Source organism: Plectropomus leopardus, chromosome 5, assembly GCF_008729295.1.
Source record: "Plectropomus leopardus isolate mb chromosome 5, YSFRI_Pleo_2.0, whole genome shotgun sequence".
Taxonomy (NCBI): Eukaryota; Metazoa; Chordata; class Actinopteri; order Perciformes; family Serranidae; genus Plectropomus; species Plectropomus leopardus.
The window spans coordinates 31,638,800-31,663,847 of NC_056467.1; the positions used below are offsets into that span (position 1 = coordinate 31,638,800).

Here is a 25,048-nt window from a genome sequence, read left to right on the forward strand (position 1 = left end):
TTATAAAATGTCAATCACAGTTAATGCAGACGGCTTTGCAAATGCGATCTGCAAGAGGAGGGATTGCTTGTGTTTGTGTTTTCTTGATGCTCAGAAAATTGTCTTTGAGGACAACAGGTTAAAAGGTCACAGTTGAGGATGGGGCTGCAGAAATAAGCCGATTTCGATCTCACTGTTTTGACAGCAGAAGCACTCTGGAGTGTGTTGTTAAGTTTTGTGCTGCATCTCTCACACACACTCAGCTGCAGCAGCAAATGCATTTATACAGCCATTCATTTTGCTCCAGCTGGACAAGCGATATGAAAACCCACTTTGATCTACACAAACTCTCAACATGTCACACGTGCATGCATTTTAGTAATGTCATATATCTCTTCATTTAGGCTACCGGCAGCAGTTTCACTTTGGAGCTTTCACGTGTCAGGCAGAAACGGCAAGTGGTTGAGATTGAAATGAATACACACTCAGGCATGCGTGACTAAATGTTTTATGCATGACACAGAAGAATATGTAATGTGTGTATGTGAACAGGCAAGAGTGAATAGAGAAATGCTCTTATTTACTGTAAATCTATGCAAAGTTGCCTGTTAAGGAGTTTTGTAGCCCATCCTTCATCCAGTGCTGTGTCTCATTTCGATACTGCTTTGCATTCACACTGAGAAATATGGCCAAATGCAGTGTACTGTGAGTACCCGGATGGTGCACTCAAAACACTCAAAAGTGTGGAACGTTGGACACCTCTCGCCCTTAGTGGTCACCATGATGCCTAGGGAGCTGAGGGGGCACAACCACAAATGCATTTTAAACTTGTGAAATGTCCAACATGTTTGGATCCCAAGTCTTCAAATATTGCCGCTTTGTCAGTGGACATCTACATTTTAAGGGCTAAGTTTCCTCCTGCTGATGAAGACAAAGCTGGTGTAAACTGGTGATTCAGACTGAAGAAGAACTCAGGAGAGAACAGTGTATGCAGTGAATCCAGAGATTCTGAAGGCATCTTTGTCCTTGCTCATGGTACTTAACAGTCCTTCCTAGGAAGACACTACTTACCAAATAAGGTTATTTTGCATACATCTATGAGTGAGAGGAGATTCTATTGGTCTGAGACATAGCATAGAGAAAGGCAGCTGTTTGGGTAAAGTATCTTACCTGAAGGGCTCTTGTAGACCTTGTACTGACGTAAATCTTGTCACACCAAAAATTCTCTATCACCTGCGTCTGTTGTTGATGTTCCGGAACGCCCACCAGCACGTGAGGTTGAGTAAAAAAAGATATCACATTTTGGTTCTACATTCATCTGAAAAGCTATCAGCAGGTGCCTAGGTGAAAGTGCTGGGTTGGTTGGACCCATCCAGTGCCCCTTCTGCCCTTTCCACCTCCACATATGACTTCTTATGAGCAGTGTTTCAACCCAATACCATCCAGTGGCGTATCATACCGCAGCAACAGTGTCTCCCGATTAACTTAACAAATGACACTGCACGTCTGCGTATCATACTGCCGCACAAGGTGCTGTTCTGTGGTACATCATAACACTTTGAAAGGTTCTGTCAGGTCTGTCAAACTAGCACCTAGCAGCGTATCATACTGCTGCGAAAGTAGGGTTTTTTGTGTCGGTGTCTGACACTGAAATCAATGATAAAGCGAAGGTATTTGACGACTTCAGAATGAGAACGGGCTTAAATGTCACCTGACTACTGCGATGAACATCAAAGCATTGAAAAAAACTTGTGTAAACAACTTTTGTAAAACGTGTATTTTTCACTGCTAAGATACTCAGGATGCCCACACAATTTCATGGACAAATTTTAAAACTTTTGCTTTTCAAGGACTCGTAATCAAAATTTTCCTGACCATTCAAAACGTATAACACAAACGGAACTACAGAAGTCTCTTTGCACTTAATTTTAATCATAGTATTTAATAATTTTATTATTAGCTCCCAAAGTAGGGCAGGAACAGCCAAAAATCTGGTTGGCCAGCTGGTTAATTTGATCGGAATAGACAACGATCCATTGCAGCTACAACAAAATCAATGTTTTCATTGCATTCCGACTGACAACTGAATGTCCCATAGGCCACCCATGTCAATTGCTTAATCTCAAAAATGCTTTTAAATTCAAAAGTATGAAGCCCATTTTCCCCTGCACAAAAACCTGCTAACACCTACTAACCACTGGATTTTTATAATGTAAGGGGAAAGATAATCAGCATTCACACCCGGGTCAAATAACGGAAATTTCTAAGCTCAATTAGCATCGATGGAAACGCAACACCCGTGTGAACACGCTAATTTAGCCCCTTAGCTGGCGAGATGCAATGACCCACCACCACAAAACAGTGTCCGTCCTCGTCCAAGCAACGCTCAAATATTGAGATTGTAAGACGGAGTGAATAAGTAGGATACTATATGTAAAGATAAGTAATCACAATAAAGTTTTTACAGGCCTCCATTCATACTGTTTTCTACTGTTAACTAATCTGTTCTCTGGTCTGTTCTGTCCAATGTGACACACCAAAACAACAGCCCCACACACAAACAGAAAGAGCTGTGTATACAACTCTGCCCTACCGGCGATAGAAAAGAAGCCTGTTTTAAAGAACTCACAGACATGCACTAATTTTGGTGGAAAGGGGATATAAGGCAGGATAAGGCCGGCCATTCCTTTGCTATTGTAGGACTTGCAAATTCGCGACCTAGAAGCTGCTCCTGTAATCCATCGTCCTCATATAAGTTCATATACAACACATCAACACTTATATGACACTTTGGGTTGTCTATATGGTAATTTTATTAAGTTTGTTTGATTCTGTAAACACTACATTGCACCTATGTCTCAGAGAGGGATTCCTCCTCTGTCACTCTTTGAGGTTTTTACCCATTTTTACCCTGTTTAGTATAATTGGGAGTGTATCCTTATCTGTATCAAGGGTCAAAAGGACTGAGTGTAGAGTAAACTGTATGGATTTTAAAGTGAATTTGTGCCATAAAAATAAAGTAACTTGACCATAAACCTCATGGTACAGTATTTACATTTTTATGATGGAGCAAAAAAATGTTTTTATATCCATTTATGATGCAGCACTTTGGAAGAAGAACTCAATATGCACTGCAGAGTATATCTTTACACCTGTGTGTGTTTGTGAGCGTGTGTGGTTGTACATGCAACTCACCGTCCATGTCTAATCTCTGCATGATGATGGCCAGCTCTACCTCACTGGGCATGTAGCCCAGAGAGCGCATGGCCATGCCCAGCTCCTGTTTGGAAATGAACCCGTTTCCGTCACGATCCAGCACCCTAAACGCCTCCCGGATCTCTGCCAAGACAAACAGGAAATCGACTCAGCATCTATGAACAATGTCTGTCCCTTCTGCCTCCAAGTTGCACAAACACAAAACACTTATTCATGTCCATTTACAGCACCGTGTGTATTCGTCTGCCAGACATCCACGTTATTATTTCTTCACACACTGGCCACTGGCATTTTTTGGGATTCCTTTGTCTGGTAGTGAAGCACCTCTCACAGCGGTGAATTCATCTCGCATTTAATGAAGTCAGTTGGCATTTCACCCTTCCCCCTCGTTCATCATCATTCGCGCACCTCTCTCTACCTCCCTCCCTCTCCTACTGTCTGACCCAGCTTTGGGCTGCGCATTATGCAATTGGTCTCGCACTGCTGCCTCAAGTTAACAAGATCAATTCCACCCATCGATTCATTTTCTGCACCTGCTGTCACAGCCGCTGTCACCTTTGCTCGCTTACGTAAATTCACATTCTCCAAAAGGAACCCAGTGCTTCAGTGTCTGTTCCATTCCTTCTCTGTCTTTGTCTTTTGTGTCCTCCTTTTTATTCCACAGGATATTTTTTAATCTTTCAACTGGTTCACCATCCAAGGGGGCATTCAAAGAGAAATGAGGTTGTATCTTCGGTTTTGTTAAGGGGCACTTGTCTGTTGTCAGGGTGGAACCTGTGACCTTCAGGATATTGGACTTCTCCTCTAAACACTTGAAGATAATCACTGTGCAGAACAGCACTTCCAGACCATCTATGTGGTTGCATCAGTTTAACCCTTTGGAGCCTGAGCAAATTAGTTTGATTTCATTCAAAAACATGGGAAGAAGGTGATGAGCAACATAGCAAGAGATTGCCCAAACTTAACAAAGAAATGAGTAAAAAGTTACAAGAAAATGACCTGAAAATAAGCAAAAAGAAAAGGAAACGAGTAAGTAAAGGTAAAAAACCCCAAACAAACAAGAAAATAACCCCAAAAGAGCTGGAAATATATTAGATTATATTATATTAAAAATAAGCATTCTGAAAATCCTGAACACAAGCAAAGAGAAAATAAAAAAGTAAGTAAAGGTAAAAAAAAAAAAAAAAAATCAAGAAAGTGCTGAAAATATATTATATTATATTATATTATATCGGGATTATATTATATTATATTATGCTATCTGTATAGTTGGTGCTTGCTTTTTTTCCTGTTTTTGACAGAAAGCCAACCACTTTGCTCAGGTTCCAAAGGGTTAAATAACTTGTGAAAGGAATCTGAAACCTGAATTAATATAAATGTTGTTGGTTTCTGCCCATTTTGTTAATCTATTGCACAAAGATGCACATGCAGTGCCATGCACATGGGTGATGCAATACACAGTCGATGGTCTCACACTGTTCCTCTGATGAAAAGCTGGTGGTGACGGGCCAAGATTTGCTGCAATGTGCCAGCAAAGGCAGCATAACAAAGAAGTAGACTGCAGGCCAGCGAATATGTAAACAATTCAGGATTTAACCTACATGTTTTGAGGGAAGAGATGCACTTGACATGTTTCTTGGATCTTCAGTGCACACACGCACATCCACACACACACACACACACACACACACACACACACACACACACACACACACACACACACACACACACAGAGTAACACCACAGGGTACTTTTAACATTATACCCACTTCAAAATGATCATCAGGCCAAATGAAGGTTTCAGTACTAAGAAACTGTAATGTCATATGTTTTCTCTAACACCCAAGTCACTTTATTTTAAAGTAAGTTAATAATGGTTCATTTATGCTCAATGTTAGATACATATGCAGAGTCTTCTGCCTGAACTCTGCATCCAATTTCATCTGTATGTGAATGTTTTCAGAAAGCTTACAGATACGGATAAAACAGAGCAGAACCACCAGAACTCTTGGAAACACTGTAGTTTAGTTCAAGCAAGATATGACTTAAGACTAAAAATGGTGGGGTGCAAATCAATAAAAAAGCAAAAACAAATAGTTCTACCATTTAAAAGAAGATAAATAACTAAATGTATAGATGTATAGATAAATAGATAGATTTTTTTTGTAAACGATAGGGGACACAGTACATAAAACATAACATCCGCAACAACAATAACAGTTCGAGTTGATCACAACCACAAACAACAAAAAACTATAATGATTAGGGATGCTCGATATTTACTTTTTATCTTTTAGTTGGTATGTCATTTTCATCCGGACCATTACTGCTCCTAATGGCTAACAAAATAATCAATAATCTCTAGCTGAGCCCATCAGCAAACTTTACAAAAACTCTGAATTCATCAAATCAAACATGTTAATTTGCCAAACACAGGTCATCGGTAATAGAGTTTATCATACATATCCCATTATATTATTGGCTCTACCCATTGGAAACAATTTCATCATTGGAACAGCAAACAACAACAACAACAACAACAACAACAACAACAACAACAACGATTCATCGTGCATCCCAGGGTAAGGGGAGGGGCTGTAAACTTTAAATCATTAAAAGTCAAGTTTACAATAAATATGTCAGGAATACCAGCTGATTTTAAGTTAATGGAGACATTAAGATTCCGATTTTCAGGAGATTGTATACAGAAGAAAACATTTCTGCAATATATTTTTTCTCTATATCCCCCTAAAACCTACACACTGGAACTTTAACAGTGATTGAGGCAGTCTTTATATTTTAAACCTGAAAAATGACTTCCTGAAATCAGCACATCAGCAGTAACCTACATTGATGTCTTTGGTTTGTTCTTTGAGTCACAGCGCATACATGTTGTTCTGCTGAAGCAACGTATTACTGATCTGACTCACCGCTGAGACAAGAACGCCTCACTTGTACACAAATGAGTCAGCAGCTAGTCCGCTGGCCGCTCAACGTGCAATCAAGTCATCAGAGGAAGGAGGCTTTAATGTGCTTTAATAAATGCATATTTAATAAATGTGCTTGCAGACAGGAGAGGCGGTACGGCAAGAAAAGAGAGAGAAACTGACAGGCATCTGGTGTTTTTAAATAGAGGTGGAATGTCACTTCTCTGAAGAACACTATGACTGCATGACATGCATGAGCACACTGTTGAGCACTGAATAATTTCAGACTGGAGAGTGGAGTAGATGGTTTAACTCTGTCCTTCCAGGAGGGCACAGAGGCAGGTTGTCTTTTCTTTCAAGGGGCATATAGCAAGCAAGCAGGCAAAACTAAATTTATATAGCACATTTCATTCCAGGCGGAAGCGCAATGTGCTGCACAAAGTGCAAGGTACAACTGGCAGCGCAAAACAAAGCCGTCACATGACCGTACTCATCAAATAATAATTAAAATGAATAATAACCCAAAAAAAAGGTATAAAAACATGTGACTCTAAACTATTATTATTAATAATAATAACAGTTCAGATGTCAAACAAGACCCCTGGAATGAACAGCTAAATAGGAATGTCTTCAACATAACTTTAATAGATGATTTTTTTGCAAAATCTAAAAAAATCAGTTATATCAGATCCACAAATTTAAAAATCGATGGAACACAATCTTTGATAGTTGCCAAGAATTTGCTGTAATGGTCTCATAAGTACATAAAAAACAATACGAGACAGAACCTCGTTACAAAGGAAAATCCATCTTAACTTAGTGGAAATGTATTGCTATATCGAGTTTCTTTTTCAGGGAACAAACGCGCTCCGACAGCCTTCTCTGACTGCCTGAACCAAGAAATTGCTAAACTGAACCCACATGTCATTAAGAAATGAGCCCATCAATCATCTCATTATCTGCTGCACTGCTGCCAGTCTGAACCAGTCTGCTGGCAAATGATTCGCAACAACGAAACATAAATGAAGCGTTAATTATGAATTGTCTATTGAAAAGAAGAACACTGCTGAGCACCTACAAGAGATAATAAAAGGGTCACAGTCTGCGACCTGCATCAGAACAGCATGTTTTTGCTTCCCCAACAGCTGCTCCCGAGCAAAAAAAGCACCATCATCATTTGTAACAATACCAGTGCTTGTTTCAGAGCTAATATTTTCCTGGATGCACACATGCTAACAAACACATACCTATTAATATGCCTGCACTGAAACGAGCATCTCATGAATAAATCTGAGCATCCTTTGTGGAGCACTTCCCTGTGTCTGGACCTTGTTGGAATAACAACATGGAGACGAGGTTTATATATCAAAATGACTCAGTCCATTTCATGCACAAACGCTCCCATCTATCAAAACTCATGACACACGGGGAATATTGAGCTGCTTTCCAGCTCGAAATCTGACATTTGGAACAGCAATATTTCTACCAGAAGGACAGAAGTAACAAGAGACGTCACAGAAAACTCAAATTTAGATGGAGCAGAATCCTTAAGTGGCAGTATTGGTTAATTTTGTATGCTGATTATGCCTCGTAGTGTTGAATACTTCAGAGGGGATGTGTTTACTTTGAGTGTGTCCATGACTGTGTATGCTTGAATGACTGGCGCCTGTTGCATTATGTAATCTGCTCACCGCTGTTGTATCTGAAAGGTCAACTGTAATGTGGCGATGTTTGGCAGCAACACAGACACAGCTGGCACATGAGCTACAGCTTTGACTTTGGTAATGCATCTGTAACACAAGTGTAAAGAAAAAAAAAGAAAATCTGATAATATGACAGACATCTAGCACGCTCACATTAAGAGCAGTGGAGTCATGGACTTTTTAGTTGACCAAAAATTAAAATGGAAAAATAAAAGATTTTATTTTTAACAAAATTGTGATATCACTGGAGATCATCAATAAACTGAAAAGTTTTGTAAATGTTTCTTTTTCATTAACTTCATATTATTCCATGATTTATCTCTATTTGATCTATGGTAATATTGTTCGGGCAAATACTTACCCATCCAATCTTCATAAACTCAATTTTCAGCAAAAATTGAATTTACATATTCATTCATAAAATACTAGACATGTCGATCAGCTTCACCTCCTGTTTTACAAAACAAAAAATGAACAATATACCCTCAAATATCGTGGTGCACAGATATGGAATAATAAAGTGCATCATCTTTAAATTAAAGAAAATTGTCATTACATTTATTCATGCTGTTTAATTATTTCTGGATGTATATATACTGTATATAAACATTTTATTGGATTATTGTTTACTGACTGGTTACTTTTTCTGCTCTTTGTTGTCATTTATTTTTTGTTATATTTCTCTGAAAAATGTGCTATTTGTGTGATATTTGTTGGTTTGTTTTTTGTTTGTTTTGTTTTTCAAGTTTGTTTTTCAACCCAAATAATGTACTAACTTTATCAACAATGTAAAAAAAATATATATAAATGTGTTCCATATTTGGCTCCTGGCATCACTTTTATCAGTGAGTTTAGGTGTTGAGGCGTCTCAGTGGGAATGAAGACAGGAGAAAACACAGTCAGCACCCTGGACAGCTCCCCAAACCCCTGTTAATAAAAGTTTAGAGCTAATGTGATCCTGTCTGTTCGTGCCTGCTATCTTCACTCCAGCACCACTCCTGTAGGTGGCTGAACTCACTAAGTGTGGGTACGGGTTTACAAAGCCCCAACACAAAAACTGCCAAGTGGGAACTGCTGTTTATTTGCCCGTGGAGTCGGAAACAAGCTGCCTAATGCAGATGCCTGTCAGCCTCCCTGTTCCCCTCTCCTTTATGGAGAGCTCAGCGCTGGTGGGCTGAGCAGACACAAACCTCCCCGCAGGCTCACCGCCGTCTCGTCCAGCTCAGCACACTCACTGAATGAAGAGCTGGAGTGCCGACTACAAAGGATCTCTTCAGCTGCCCTTTGACTAAACCTTTAACAAAATAGCCTTTTTTATTTTTCACTGTATGCCTGTCTCCATGACTTCTTTATTGTTGAGACTCACTCTCTCTCACTATTCCAGTACCTAAGAATTACAATCAGCTATCTCCGCTAACGATACAGCATAATATTGTGATATTTTTGCATGGTAATACTGTATTGATGCACTGACACCATGAATTGATTTTTTAAAATTCATATAAATCAATAATATTAGGAATAAAAGTTAAACATGACCTCGAGGAACAACACAGAAAAATCCATGCTGGGCTCCTGATGTCAAAAACAATGTGAGATTTCTGCTCAAATTGCATTTTCCGGTGATAGGATGGTGACATCTGTTCTGAAAACTGCTGAGAAATTATTGTTGATACACATTTGAAAGTCATCAATCCTTTGAATGTTTGAGGACTGCAGTTTGTGGCTGTAAAGTTTCATGAAGCTGTAATTATTCTAGAGGTCACAAAAATGCTCTCACTACAAAGAAATGGCTACTATATATGTGACATCATCCCACGTGAAAATAATTGGGCTCACTGAATCCACAGGAGTCCAAGCTTTCCAGTCAAACCCAATTTATGCAAGTCCAAGACTGTTTAGGGTCCCCAGTGTGCAGAAATATTAAAATACAACAAATAACACAGTTCATACTGCATGCAAAAAAAAACAGCATGGTTTTTGCCCAAAACTGTATGGGATCAGCATGACGTAAGCATGAATGTAAAGGGCAGGCTACTGGGTATCTGTAGGACCCCTTTTTAATTCAGATATCTTGAATAAAAGTTAGTCATGATGCAGATTTTTTGCTGCAAGAAACTAAAAATGGACCAGAGAGCACACAGAGTAGAAAGAGGACTCTTGAAGCCTGCAGTGAGGAGCAGGCGATTCTCGTGCACTCGTCTCTTTTCTGCACCCTGCCTGGAACATACTGTCACTCAATTTGCATAAATTTGTTAATGGAAAAAGACACAAAACTGTCCGCTGTTAAATTAACAATCGGGCTGCAACAAATGATGTACAAAATGCTCTCAGAGGGCTCAGAGGGCTCAGAGGACGAGCTAATGTCATGCAGAAAGGGCAATGCAACTCTGGAACAAAGAGGCTGTACGGCATCAACAGTGTCATACATTTAAATGAATAAATGACAGCTGGGACCATAAAGATCAAATTATGAATGTGGTTCATCACTTTCAAAAGGAATGAAAAAGTGATAATGAGGAAACACTAGATTAAGTCTAACAGGCATTTGGATGTAAATGCTTACACTAAATCTACAAAGCCAGTCTTCAGCTGAATAACTGCAGAGCTCCGGCAGATCAAGGCTCAGCAGGAAATGTGTTCAAGTCATGTTCACATATTCTGACTGAAATGTCTGAGATCAATGGAAAATCCCCAGAAATCTGTTTTAAACTACAATTACTGCCTTGTGGATGAATGCCTCCATGCACCCATTTTAATCATTTTTATTCATTCTTTATTTTATCATTTTTATTTTTATTGCTTCTGTTGTGTTTGGTCTATTTCTTTGTATTATTTTATATTAAGACATTTTATGTCTTGCATTATTTGTCCTCTGGTTTTGATTTGAAGTTTTTTGTTCAAAAAATGTTCTGAGAGTGTGCAATGCAACAACTGAATGTTTAAGTAATGTTTTCAGTGGCAGGTTTTCTTAATGTTCCCAGAACGCTCGTCTTAAAGTTCAGGCAACATTCTCTGTGAACATCAAAAAATTGTTTGTTTTTTTTATTATTATTGTTAATATATCACATTACATTACATTTTCATTTTTTAGAAAAATCGTCTGTAATCTCAGTCCTCAATAACATATTCTGAATGCTGCTTTGAAAATTTTCTTCTGTTGTTCTCATGTAACATTGTTGTAACATTTTATGAAAGAACATTTTCTGACCTGTCACCTCTCAACATTGCCAAAACATCCTCAGAATGTTACAGTTAAATGCTTACAGGCACATTATTTGAGATGATAAACATCCTTAAAATGTTCTGTGAGCATTAGACCAAAATGTTGTCTTTAAAACATTATTGCAACTTGTAGGTAACATTAGCCAATGCTGTGGAACGTTCCCAGCTCGCGGGACCCCAGTTTTGTCTTGCTTGTGTTGAATAGGACTGTTTGGCTTTCTGTTGTTGTATCGCCATGTATGTATCCCGTGTTTGCTTTGCTTTGTTTGTCAAAGCACTTTGTAAACTCTTTTTTTTATTGTTCTCTATTTTTTATTGTTATTATAATTGTGGCTGTGGGGTCAAAAACTGCAGCCTGAATGGGTTTAAATAACACATTTTTTGCACTTAACAGTCTGCATTAAACAATTCTGTCCACAATGTATTTTAGACTCATTGTAAGAGCTGAAAATTCCAAGATTAAACAAAAATACACAATCTTGCCAAAATTTATGCCATATGCATGAACACAGCCAAAATTATTTTTTAAAAAAAGAATGAAAAGCACCTATAATGTGCCACACAGTCCCTGAGGGTTATATGGTAGTGATGCAGAGGATTTGTCTAAAGTTCAGAGGATGGTCATCTACTTTGCAGCGGCACTCTTTGATCCAAAATGCAAAGTTATTGGGTGAATCTTTTCCGTCACAGATGTTGAAAAATCACATTTTAATAATTCTGAGGATATCTAAAGAGGGTTTGTTATCTTTGACAATGAGTCTCCACAATCAAAACATTTAAAACACATTACAAAGATGCTCGTCTTTGCTCTACAGTTGCTGGAGAACAGCTGCCTGCTGAAAATCAATACTGTACAGCCAGCTGCCTGCGCATGACTGAATGAATATTAAGTTATGATCCATACAGTGTTTCACTCAAGGCCTAGTTGTTGTCTTTATAAACCTTTAAGGCTGAAGCAGCTCCTCCTAAAAGATTAGACCTTTCCCAAAACATAGCAGCTGACTGATTCTACTCCCCTGGCCGTGTGACAGCTTGGCCCGCTGCTGCCCGCTCTTAAATGGCCCTGGACACATGCAGTAAATAGCCTCTTTAAATATTGTGAGGTAGAAGTGTTGAATGTGCAGAATGTGGAGGCTGTGAGCTGCACCAGGGGGAAAGGTGGGAGAAATTACAGAGTTTCTAATGACTCTTGAAAACAGGTAGGGAAAGGTTCTAACAGTGTCTCATGAAAGCTGAGTTTATCCAGACTGTCAACAATATGTCACTTTTTATTTCTAAAATCCAAATGGAGATTCTTTGACTTCATGTCCACAGGTTTTAAATCACATGAAAATATCAGTTTATGATTGGATATATGAGGATGTCAGGTAAATAAGAACTGGCTGTCAGTTTGAGTTAGTTTTGACTGTGATGGCCCATCCCTCATTAAACGTCACTAACGGCTTCATTTTTAAGATGCAAAGTGAAATACAGGAGGCCTTTCCTTTTGGTCCTGAGCTTTAGTGAGCTTTAGCGCCACATATCAAACTGCTATCCCTTTAACCTAGAGACTGATATGCATAATAAATTCGACAAATAAAATATTTAAATCACATTCAGCCTGTGGCTTGTTTTTTTCCCAAACCCTTATTTGTTTTTTGGTATCCAATTAAAAAAAACGGATAATAAAATAACAAACTGTTTTTTTAATCTGTGTATATGCATGAATCATTCTTTATTTTGGTATTCAATTTAAAATCCAAAATTGGAAAATTATGAAACAATTTGTCATTTTATTATTATGTGACCTAAAAGTTGCTTAAAACATCTATATAACATTTAACATTATAGCTTCAGGGAGGGTCACAACAAATCTGACAAAGTAAATATCAAAATCAAGTTCAGCTTGTGTCCTGTTTTTTTTTTTTTCTTTTCTTTTCCATTTCCTATTTTTGATCTAATCATAGAATTGTATACATGAAAAACAAACGGTTGTTTGTTCGGACTATATATAGTTGGCCTCACCTCGACACACAGCATGGGCTCCGGAACCAGTCTTCTCGAGAATGGGGTTGGACTCTCTTCCACCAGTAAGGGGTGCTGGGCAGGGGTGGCAATACTTATTGCCATGGATCCTGACTGTTACCAAATCTAGAGTATTCACCCTTTTTGGAGTCCTTAGAGGGGGTGCTGGAGAGTGCTCCTTCTGGGGATTCCCTCGTTCTGCTGGGGGACTTCAACACACACACTGGCAGTGACAGTGAGACCTGGAGGTGCGTGATCAGGAGGAATGGCCCCCCCCCGATCTGAACCCGAGTGGTGTTTTGTTATTGGACTTCTGTGCTTGCCACAGATTGTCCATTACAAACACCATGTTCAAGCATAAGGGTGTCCATATGTGCACTTGGTATCAGGAGACCCTAGGCCCCAGTTCAAAGATCATCTTTGTTGTCAGGTCGTCAGACTTGCAGCAGACAGGTACTGGCAGGCCAAGCAGAATGTAGCTACAGCCGTTGCTGAGGCAAAAAATCTGGGCATAGGTGGAGTTCGGTGAGGCCATGGAGAACGACTTCCGGACAGCTTCTAAGAGGTTCTGGACCACCATCCGGCATCTCCAGAGGGGGGAGCAGTGCTCTGTCAACACTGTTTATGGTGGGGATGGTGCGCTGCTGACCTCGACTCGGTGGAAGGAATACTTCGAAGACCTCCTCAATCCCACCGATACACCTTCCGGTGAGGAAGCAGGGCCTGGGGATTCGGGAGTGGGCTCTCCTTTCTCTGGGGCTGAGGTTGCCGAGGTGGTCAAAAAGCTCCTCGGTAGCAGGGCCCTGGGGGTGGATGACATCCGCCCAGAGTTCCTTAAGGCCCTGGATGTTGTGGGACTGTCATGGTTGACACATCTCTGCAGCATTGCGTGGACATCGGGGGCAGTGCCTCCGGACTGGCAGACCGGGGTGGTGGTCCCTCTTTTTAAGAAGGGGGATCAGAGGGTGTGTTCCAACTATAGGGGGATCACAGTCCTCAGCCTCCCTGGTAAGGCTTTTCAGGGGTACTGGACAGGAGGGTCCGCCTGATTGTCCAACCTCGGATCCAGGAGGAGCAATGCGGTTTTCATCCTGGTCGTGGAACTGTGGACCAGCTCTAGACCCTTGGCAGGATCCTTAAGGTTGCACGGGAGTTTGCCCAACCAGTCCATTTGTGCTTTGTGGACTTGGAGCAGGTATGCGACCGTGTCCCTCGGGAGTCCTGTGGGGGGTTCTCCGGGAGTATGGGGTATCGGACCCCAAGATATGGGCCGTTTGTTCCCTGTACGACCAGTGCCGGAGCTTGGTCCGCATTCCTGGCAGTAAGTCGGACTCGTTTCCAGTGAGGGTTGGACTCCGCCAGGGCTGGCCTTTGTCACTGATTCTGTTCCTAACTTTTATGGAAAGAATTTCGAGGCGCAGCCAGGGCGTTGAGGAGGTCCGGTTTGGTGACCTCAGGATTGGGTTGCTTCTTTTTGCAGATGATATGGTCCTGTTGGCTTCTTCAGGCCATGACCTTCACCTCTCACTGGATTGGTTCGCAGCTGAGTGTGAAGCAGACGGGATGAGAATCAGCACCTCCAAATCCAAGGCCGTCATTCTCTCATCCACATTCTGCAGTAATGTGGATTCTGCACCGATCTGTCATGGTGAAGGGGGAGCTGAGCTGAAAGGCAAAGCTCTCGATTTACCGGTCAATCTTCGTTCCTACCCTCACCTATGGTCACAAGCTTTGGGTAGTGACCGAAAGAACAAGATCGCGAACAAGAACAAGCGGCCAAAATGAGCTTCCTCCGTAGGCTCTCCCTTAGAGATAGGGTGAGAAGCTCAGTCATCCGGTAGGAGCTTAGAGTAGAGCTGCTGCTCCTCCGCGTTGAGAAGAGCCAGATGAGGTGGCTCGGGCATCTAATAAGGATGCCTCCCAGAAGCCTCCCTGGTGAGGTGTTCAGGGCACGTCCCACCAGTAGGAGGCCCAAGGGAAGACCCAGGACATGCTGGAGAGACTATGTCTCCCAGCTGGCCTGGGAACGCCTCGGGATCCCCGGGGAAGAGCTGGACAAAGTGACCGAGGAGAGGGAAGCTTCCCTGCTTAGGATGTTGCCCCCGCGACCCGACTTCAGATAAGCGGTAGACAATGGATGGATGGATGGCAAATGATACAGATTTGAAGTTAATGTGGGGGATCTTTTTTTAAATCATTTTTGAAGTGAATGAGCAAACATTTTATTCTCAATGGCCATCACTAAGGGAGAAATCTGATCCCAGCAGACCGTGGGTGTGTGACATCTGCGCACTGTGACAGATTTATGACACTGAGAAAAATGGGTGTGATTTTTCATGGGTTAAGTGCCTTGCTGACAAGCACTTCAGTAACTGCTAAGGCATGAATGACTCATTTCTCCCACTCAGATGTGAGATAACCAGAGAAAATCTAAATATCCAAACTGCTGCTGACCTTGTCGCTGCAAACCCACCAATCAGCAAACACCTCCAGTATAGTAAACACTGATACAGTAATTATCATGTTGACAGGCTGCAGTTTGTCACTTTAACTGTGTTTAGTTGACCTCGTGAGGACCCTCAAACCACGAGCCGATTCTTACTCGCCAAATGACATGAAACAAATGAGGATTTCATATGCTGCAAATATCTCCATGCATATTAAAACTCCACCCTGACAGAGTATCTAGCCATTACCGTGCACCGTGCAGCCAATTTACCAGGTGGCAGCTTAATGTTGCATCAATGGATTAATATTTCGAAGGTCTGGGGGAGTCGAGTTTGTTTGCCGCCTGTGAGGCTGCCGCTGCAGACTCCGGCAGACTGTAATTGATCGGGTTTGTGTTGTACTGGCCCAGGTGATTATTCCCAGACAGACTCAGAAACAAAGGGTTCCTAAACACAGAATCAGCGACGGCACAGACGTGAAGACAGAAGCCAGCAGAGCGCGAATGCTCTGGGTGAGATAAACTCTGCAGAGAGAATAATGTATGACTGAGCTTTGTGGGCTCACATGAGGAGGATGCTGCTGGGGTTTGTGGCTCTGTATTGTCTTTACGGACTCCAAAACTGACTGGGGCATCATGGATCAGCACGCGTCCTTACAAACAAAACCTGCCCAAGCTGTTTAACCATTTAAAAACTGACAAAATAGGTTTGATTTCTTTGAAAAAAAATATGGGGAAAAGGCAATGACCAATTTGGCAAAAAAAAATGTTAGAAAGGATGTGGGGTCGAAGAGTAGAAAGGAAAAAAAAATACTATTAAAAAATTATTTAAAAAGAATATTTTACTAAAATTTTAATATGCAAAAAACATAACACATTAAATATAAAATACAAAAAAATAATTAAATATAATAATATAAGTATTACTTTTCGGGGGGTTCATTGCATGTTTTGTTTTGTTTTTCAAGGTTTCCTTATTGATATGGGTACATTTGTTGTTCAGACAGGAAATTCAGCAATCCAAAATAGAGACATCTAAACAACATAGATTTAAAAGACATTAAAACAAAATATGTAAAAACAAGTATCATCTATTATTAAAATAGAATCAAAGTATAAGTTTTTTTTTTCTACTTTTCTATCTTTTCTTTTTATTTATTAGTATCTCTTAAATATTGTTTTACATATCCAGGAGATGGTGTGCTCTCCTTTTTGTTTGATAATAATAAAAGAACTTTTGATATATATTATGCATATTCATTTTTGACCCATGTCTTGGTAAGTTGCACCTTGCCCTCTCCCCATGTTTATGAAAGATATCAAACCAATTTGCACATTTTAAAGGAACTGAAAATGTTTTCCGAAAAATGAGCCTCCATATGGGTCTGGGATTCCGCAGTGTGTACAGCCTGGTTGCCTAAAATAGTCATTTTTACGCAGTGGCCCACTGAGTGACCGTCTGATCCACCTTAAAGTCACCTGACAGCATGAGCTTCTCCTGTTGGTGTTTGTTTACATTTTATTACATCTTTGCTGCTTCTCTACTGAAGCCAGTCTTGTTTTTTTAACTTTTAGTGGCTATGACTTCCCCTCCAGCTGGCATGAAGCGGAACTAAACCTAAAGCTGCAGTGCGTTTATATCATTGGTATGCAGCGCTTTATTCAGGTACAAGTCTTTTAGTCTAACATTGTTGTTTTTCCAGCACCATAGAGCTTACTTGGAAATAAATTAAATCAAAAATAAACAAACTGGAGCTGGCTTTACCTGCTGGAGCAAACCACATACCCCCCCCCCAGAAAAGCTTTGTTTCAAGTTACAGGGTTATTGGTGGGGGGTCGAGATATTGTTGTTTGATAATATAATTTCAGTTTTAATTTAACTCTTAGGGACTGTTGGGCACATTTTACGCACTTTTCATTCTTAATTTTTTTGATAATTTTGGCTGTGTTCATGCATGTGGCATACATTTTAGAAAGATTGTCTGTCTTTGTTTAATCTTGCAGAGCTTCTGGAATTTGATTTGTTACATTTTGACCCGCTCTAACCAAACCTGTGATATTTTCTAATGAGCTGACTCGAAAAAATTATGGTCAATCTCCTCTTTAGCAGCGCTAAAATATTATTCCAAGTTAGTCTGCACTGAGTTTGAAAGAAAGACTGAATTAGAAAGATATACACAAAGAGAAGAAACCACAGAAAAGTTTTCAAAGACCTCAGTCGATGCCGTCTACCTGTTTACCTGTTCTCCTCCCTGTCTGTGATGTCGCACGGACATACTAACAAAACAACCATCACACACACATACAAGCTGACAGAAAGGCAGGCTTGTTTACTGCAGCGCTGTGTTCACTGACAGTGGGAGTGCAGTTTATCGCCTATATTTAGCAGGTTTACCCGTGTTTGAAAACCAGTGTGCATGTGCTTATTTTTGGTCGGAAAGGGGTATTTGTGTTAGATCCATACCTCGCTCCTCCACAGCTTCACCCCCTTGTTCAAATTTGGTCACTTTTGGCAAAATAGATGATAACGGCTAAAAGAGGCTACAAAAGCAGGAGCTCCCCCATCATATGTGAGGCCACACTGCCAGACACACTGATCACATTTTACGCTTGTTTGATCTCCTCAATAAGGACTTAGCTGTGTCTACTCCTCCTCCAGAGGACCGGACACTCTCAGTGACCACTGCAGATGTGAGAAAACTCCTGCTGAGAGTGAATATAAACAAGTCTACAGGCCCAGACAACATTCCTGGACATGTACTAAAAACGTGTGCTGATCAGCTTGTTAATTTTGTAACTGACATTTTTAACATCACTCTCAAGAGAGACTGTTCCCGCCTGCCTTAAGACAGCCATCATCGTCCCTGTACCTAAAAATTCTGCTATGTCTAGTCTTAATGACTACCGCCCTGTGGCTCTTACCACCATCCTGATGAAGAGCTTTGAGAAATTGGTTCCCCAGCACATCAAAAACAACGCCCCTGCCAGCCTGGACCCCTGTATGCTTTCAGGAACAACAGATCCACAGAGAACGGCATATCTACTGCTCTTCACTCAGTCTTCACTCACCTGGAGAATAAGAACAGCTACATCATGATGCTGATTGTTGACTTCAGCTCAGCATTAAACACAATCTCTCCATAAAGCTGTTTGGAAAACTCCTCTACATTAGTGCTCAACATCGGAGCCCCCCAGGGCTGCGTGCTCAGCGCCCTCCTGTTCACACTGTACAGCCATGACTGCACTCCCAGTCACAATAGTTATGTCCATTGTGTTATATAATCTATGGTGCAAACAAGAGGAGACTCAAACCCTGCTCACCCGACATGTTCTCATCTCAACACATTCACAAGGCTGGATGAAGCAGCACATTCCTTATATTGTGTAAACAAGAGTACAGACTGTAATGATAGTTGGGATTAGGCAACAAAGTCAGGGATGGTTAGGTTTAGGCAAAAGAGGCACATGGGAAGATGAAGAGAAAAAAAAAACACACACACACACACACACACACACACACACACACACACACACACACACACACACACACACACACACACAACACACACAAACACACACACACACACACACACACACACAAACACACACACACACACACACATACAGAAAGCGAACTCCAGAATCCTACATGGAAGTCAGTTGTTTGTAGGACCCATCCACCTCTTCCCCCACCCACCCTATAACCGCACTCACACTTTTTCTATTACGTGGTTACCAGCAGCGTTATTACCTGACGCTGTCCCTCAGTATTTCATGTGCGTGGCAGTGGTTCGGTCCGGCTGCGTTCTCAATGACACTGCACATTAACATTGCATGTAGATGCGCCAAGTGCCATTTCGCCACCCACCAGCCTACAATAACAACACCACCAGTTTGACTGAGCACGTTCTCATGCAACGCTGTCCAGCTGCATTCTAGTTGAATACAGACGGTGGATTTTGGCAGCATGCTCATAAACCGAAAGCACTGACAGAGCGGTGCTATTTGATGAGTTCTGAGTTAGGTCAGACATTTCACTCAGCTTTCCACCCACAGGTACAGTTAATGATCCACATGTTTAACATCAAAACTTGATGTATATGAACCTGCCAGTAATTATTATTTTAATAGCTTAATGTTGGATGCACCCTCAAAGTTTATGTTTTTTACATAGTACTTTAGACCGCCCACATGATATCATGGGCCTAGTTTAAGCTGCAGGGTCCCTGCTAAGTGCTCCTTGGCCTGAAAAATGCTGCAGACCTCTGGTTACATCATGACTTTTACCAAAATGCTACTAAATAAATGTATCCTCTTGGAACAAATCCATTAAGTGTTTTTATCAGGTTGCAGTAACAACATGCAGTAGATGTTAAAACATCATCTGCTCATCTTCATTTGAAGGAAAATGTTGCCAGTCTGGAGGTTGAAAGGCGGGCGGCAGCAGCAGCCAAATCACTTTAAACGGACATTAAGCATACGGCAGGACAGCAGCCAGACAGTTTATTGAGAAGCCTTACCGTCGAGCTCCTCCACAGAGATGCTGGCCAGCACGTCGCTGTCACTGTCTGACAGTGAGCGGCTCAGGTAGTTCCCCTTGTAGAGCAGGCCTGCCGTCACATGGTGGAACGGCATCTTCTCTCCCTGTGACGACACAAGGAAACATTTAGACAGCAGTGAAGGACAGGGAGAATCTCTCTCTGGGGTTCTTTTTGGAAGATTAATTCTGAATACAAACACCAATTTAAAAGCTCTCTCTCGTCTCTGCAACATCACTGTGCATTAAACCATTTGTCTGGCATTTGAATTTTCAACCGAGCTTAAAATTGAGTAAAGTATTGAAAAGTATTTTACTCTTGGAAAGATGAGAAAACTGGCTGTCAATGCAGTAAAGACATGTAAATACTTTTGAAAATGTTGCTACATGACAAGAGAAAACAAATGAAAAGGACATTTTTGCTAAAGAAGTAGAAAAACTTCAACTACCAGAATGCACTGCACGGCACCAGACCAATATAAGCTCCCAATGGTTGGTGACTTAAAACGAGGTTGGCTGTTTATCCAAAAGAAAACAATATGGAGGCTGGCTGGTAACAAACAGTCTCGAATTACAGTTAAAAAGTACACTAAAATGGGTTTTCTTAAAACATTTGAGGTGAGAAGTATGCAACGCAGTAACAGAACCTTGGTTTACATTTTAAAAGCGCTGCCTAGTTTTGCCATCTGATCACAGTTTTTTCAGCCTCTGTTTTAATTATACAGGAAAGCGCATGGTGGCCACCTCCTGTTCACAAACTCTTGTTTTACAGCCAAACAGTACACTAAAATCTCTTTCTGAAGACATTCCAGACGAAAAACAGGCAATACAGTAGTAAACAACAGTTACTATAAAGATAAAGTTGCTACCATCATATAATGAAGTTTCACACTGTACTGTTCTAATAACATTTAATCAAATACCATTAAACGGAAGTTCAATAAAGCACTTTTGTAATAAATGAATATTGTTTTAATTAAATAATCATGGTGCTTTTATTTTTGAAGGACCAGGCCTGTCTCAGGCCGGTAGTGTTGGGGTGTTTGGGTCAACAGTTGGATGTTTGCGTTAGCAGACAGTTCAACAGATACAGCGCGCCTTTAACTTTGATGATTCATTCACTGTGAGCAGCAACAAACTAACAGTTCTACAGTTAATTTATTACAAATATTTGAAAGTCACACTGGTGTTCCGTAGTCGCAAAATGTGACTAAATAGTCGTGATTGGAGCTCTGCAAAAGCCCTGCTTTGTGTGTGTGTGTGTGTGTGTGTGTGTCTTTGAGAGGCAGAGAGCATTAGAGAGCGAGAGAACCCAAAAGCAGGTGGCTTATGAAAGAGACTAGACAATTTATACTTGATGTTTGAGATATAGACATTTTATATATCTCACATGGAACAAGCCGCAATTACATTCAATATATCGACCAGCCCTATGCGAGAGGCATTCTGTAACTTAATTTAAGTTACCAGTTATTTTGAGATTTCACAGTGCAATGTCAAAAAACAGTGCAAAATACGGAAATATAATAATATGGAATGTAGAATTCTAATAATATTTTTTTTCTAAGACTTTTGAAAGATTGATTTCAGACATTTTAATAATGGTTAAGGCCTTATTTGTTAGATTAATCAATGCCTTTTAAGACATTTTAAGGATACACAGGAACCCCAGAACTAAATAAATATAGGAAGTACAATCAGTGGTCAAGCAACAGCCCCGTAGTCATCGAAAATGTGCTAGATAACACAAATAAACAGGGAGATGGGGTTGCTTGGAAGATAGAGGGAAATTTCCCACAGTTCATCTACCCACATTGTTTTGATAGAAAGCTGGTTGATCCCTTTAAGTAAAAAACAATGTGACACAATGACCCCATGGATTTCCCGTTTGTGATGCAGTGAAACTTAAACAAATTAACATCATAAAGGCCACAGAATAACGGAGCTCCATAAATGAAGCAGAACTCATTCGCTAAATGGGAAGTCAGAGAGTGAGGGGGGCTCGTATAACTGGAGGTGCGTGTGGTGATTGTGTGTGCGTGACAGCACGCGCGTCCGTACTGTATGTGCAAATGTGACTCAGGCAATTAATTATTCAATAAATCGAAAGCCCAAGGGCAGCGAAGGAAAATAAGAGCACATAGAGCAGAGAGATTTGGGCGACAACTTTCTTTCCTCTCTAATTGGATTTGGTCTCAATGAGCACTTTGAGGAGACGCTTCGGAGACAGAGAGAGGGGTTCGAAATAGGCCGAGACATTGCTCCATGAGAGCGGCGCAGAACTCAGGGCTGCCGTCTGTAACCAGTTGAGCCTGACATCATATTTCTGCAGAGTCAAACAAGCCTCACGACTGCAAGAGCTTCGACAACACAAACATCTAAAAGCGAAACACACTCTTTGGAAAACAGGTTCGATGTGCAGCAGTTCTTCAGCAGTAAACTGAAGTTTTATGAAGGTAATCCTCAGAGCGACACATGCGGGCTGCTGTGTCAGGCTGCAAACCAAATGAACAGCTCTCTCGAGGTGAATGAGTAATTCAACTTGTAATGCTGCTGGCCTGGGTAAGAACCCATCTCCTATTAAAACATTTCTACATAATACACATTTACAGGTGAAGGAGCAAAATCCATTTTCTTGTGCTGCTCTCAGACACATTTCAAGTATTTAAACCTTTTGACCTTATGCAAATTAGAAATTAAAAAGAGAAAGAAATAAGAAGACTTAGAAAATTATTATTTTAAAAACTAAAATAGACAAATTTGGAAAAACAGAAAAAAAGCCAGGGAAAGCTACATTTATAATTGTTCTAATTACGTATATAGAATTTTTAAAGCCCTTTTTCCAGGTCATTTCCTGATCTTTTTATGTTGTTTTTGTAGTTTTTTTTTTTGTCTAATTTTCATGTACTTTTTTCTTCTTTTGTTGCTCATAGCCTTCTTTCTGTGTTTCTGAAAGAAACCAAGCCTATTTGCTCAGGTGTCAAAGGGTTAATGTAACAAAGGCTTCATAAACTGTTACCAATATTATATTGAAGTTATTGATTTTTTAACAGTAAGAGGCCATTTTTGAGATGGCAACAAAATAATTCTCTTTGTGTTGTGGCTCTAAAAAAATGTGTCTTGCGTTTCATGAACTTTATTGCTCCACTTTATTTAACATTATAACAGCTTTTACTAAACTTTATTTTAACAGTAGTTTTATGTAACTTTATTGTATGGCGGTTTGGTGACCTCAGGATTAGGTCTCTGTTCTTTGCAGATGATGTGGTCCTGTTGGCTTCATCGGGCCACGACCTTTAGCTCTCACTGGATCGGTTCGCAGCCGAGTGTGAAGCGGCTGGAATGAAAATCAGCACCTCCAAATCCGAGACCATGGTTCTCAGCCGGAAAAGGGTGGCGTGCCCCCTCCGGATCGGGGATGAAGTCCTGCCCCAAGTGGAGGAGTTCAAGTACCTCGGGGTCTTGTTCACGAGTGAGGGAAGGATGGAGCGGGAGATCGACAGGCGGATCGGTGCAGCATCTGCAGTAATGCGGACTCTGCACCGGTCTGTCTTGGTGAAGAGGGAGCTGAGCTGAAAGGCAAAGCTCTCGATTTACCAGTCGATCTTCGTTCCTACCCTCACCTATGGTCATGAGCTTTGGGTAGTGACCGAAAGAACAAGATCGCGGGTACAAGCGGCCGAAATGAGTTTCCTCCGTAGGGTGGCTGGGCTCTCCCTTAGAGATAGGTGTGAGAAGCTCGGTCATCCGGGAGGAGCTCGGAGTAGAGCCGCTGCTCCTCCGTGTTGAGAAGAGCCAGATGAGGTGGCTCGGGCATCTAATTAGGATGCCTCCAGGACGCCTCCCTGGTGAGGTGTTCAGGGCACGTCCCACCGGTAGGAGGCCCCGGGGAAGACCCAGGACACGCTGGAGAGACTACGTCTCTCAGCTGGCCTGGGAACGCCTCGGGGTCCCCTGGGAAGAGCTGGATGAAGTGGCCGGGGAGAGGGAAGTCTGGGTTTCCCTGCTTCGACTGCTGCCCCCGCGACCCGACCCCGGATAAGCGGAAGAAAATGGATGGATGGATGGATATTGGTATGGCAGTAGCTACTTTATTTGACACTGTAGCTCATTTAATTATTTTGATTTTTAGTGTTTTACAGTGGTTTAGAAGAGATTTCAAAATATGGAGATATGTATTGTGTATTGTGATATAGCATAAAAATATCATGATATTATTTTAAAGCCATATCACCTAGCTCTAACTGTGGCCAACATGAAAAAATTAATGGTCCTATCTACAGGCAGTGTTTGGTTTGTCCCTTCTGGGCTACTGTGGAAACATGGTGGTACAACATGGCATATGAACAGGAACCTGCTCCCTATGTATATATAAATTGCTCATTCTAAGGTAACCAAAACACAACAATTCTTATTTTCAGGTGATTAAACACTAAAGTATTTTTTTATTATCATTTTATATTCCACTCCCAAAATATCTCCTACATCCTACACACTGGACCTTTAAGTCAAGTTTCTTTCATTTACGGTGCCATTTCAAGGCCATATGCCCTGCTGCACAATGTTCACAAAGTGTAAAACAATTTGTTTACCTGCCCTCAGAAATGTTCTTATTTGGTTGATGCCACACCCTTCCACCAAGTTTCATGAGAATCGTCCCATAGATTTGATCAGACACATGAAAAAACCAAACCGAAAACATAACCTCCTTTGGCAGATCTTTATATTTGTTTTTGCTGCCATTAGCACATTTTCATCACTATGTCCTGCACCTACAAATGTTTATGTATCAGTGGTTGGAGCTGCTAGCCATCCGTTGCCTCAAAAATTGAAAACTGGTCCTTGCATCTTTCTTGTTTGTCAGTTTAATAAAGTATGCATATCAAGACTTCTCCAACTACGCCTAAAGCTTTTTTTTTTTTTTGCAACAAGCTTTGCTGCCATGTAATGTCAGGATTTTTCATTTCCTAATTCATCAATTATTCAGTCATCTCTCAGCTGTCATTACGAA

The 25,048-nt window shown here is 40.9% G+C and overlaps 1 pseudogene; it reads right to left on the reverse strand.

The window, feature by feature from the left end:
- The window catches only part of LOC121943512, a 97,530-nt pseudogene that overhangs the window by 62,583 nt on the left and 9,899 nt on the right, over window positions 1-25,048 (reverse strand).